Source organism: Penaeus monodon, chromosome 15 (assembly GCF_015228065.2).
Source record: "Penaeus monodon isolate SGIC_2016 chromosome 15, NSTDA_Pmon_1, whole genome shotgun sequence".
NCBI lineage: Eukaryota > Metazoa > Arthropoda > Malacostraca > Decapoda > Penaeidae > Penaeus > Penaeus monodon.
In genome coordinates, this window is record NC_051400.1 from 3,225,945 (window position 1) to 3,226,434 (window position 490).

General features: G+C 60.6%; 1 protein-coding gene across 1 annotated transcript in view; it reads left to right on the forward strand.

The window, feature by feature from the left end:
- The window catches only part of LOC119581634 (TOX high mobility group box family member 3-like), a gene marked incomplete at its 5' end in the record, with an annotated part of 37,288 nt that overhangs the window by 12,177 nt on the left and 24,621 nt on the right, over nucleotides 1-490 (forward strand).

Sequence of the window (490 nt, forward strand, 5' to 3'; positions counted from 1 at the left end):
CTGGGTGCCAGTGAAGGCTGCTCGTAGGAATAGCTTAACGCCAGACTTCTATTTTACAATATTGGTCACAGGAAATGAAAACGTTAAAGGCGACGTATGGAACAGTGTTAGCCTTTCTGAGGAGGGGGGGGGGTGAGAGGGGGTGAGGAGTGGGGAGGAGAGGGGGGGTGAGGAGTGGGGAGGAGAGGGGAGGGTGAGGAGTGGGGAGGAGAGGGGAGGGGTGAGGTGTGGGGAGGAGAGGGGAGGGGTGAGGTGTGGGGAGAGGGGAGTGGGGCGGTGAGGGGGGGAAATAGGGGGGGCGAGAGGGGGGTGAGGGGAGAGGTTAGGAGTGGGGGGAGAAGGGGGCGTGAGGGGAGGGAAGGAGGGGGAGTGGGACAAGAGGTGTTTGAGAGGGAAGGTGGAGTGAGCGGAGAGGGGAGTGGGAAGGGGAGGAGGGGGGGAGAGGGAGCAAAGAAGGTTCCATTTTAACCGCTTTGAGGTGTTTGTTTAT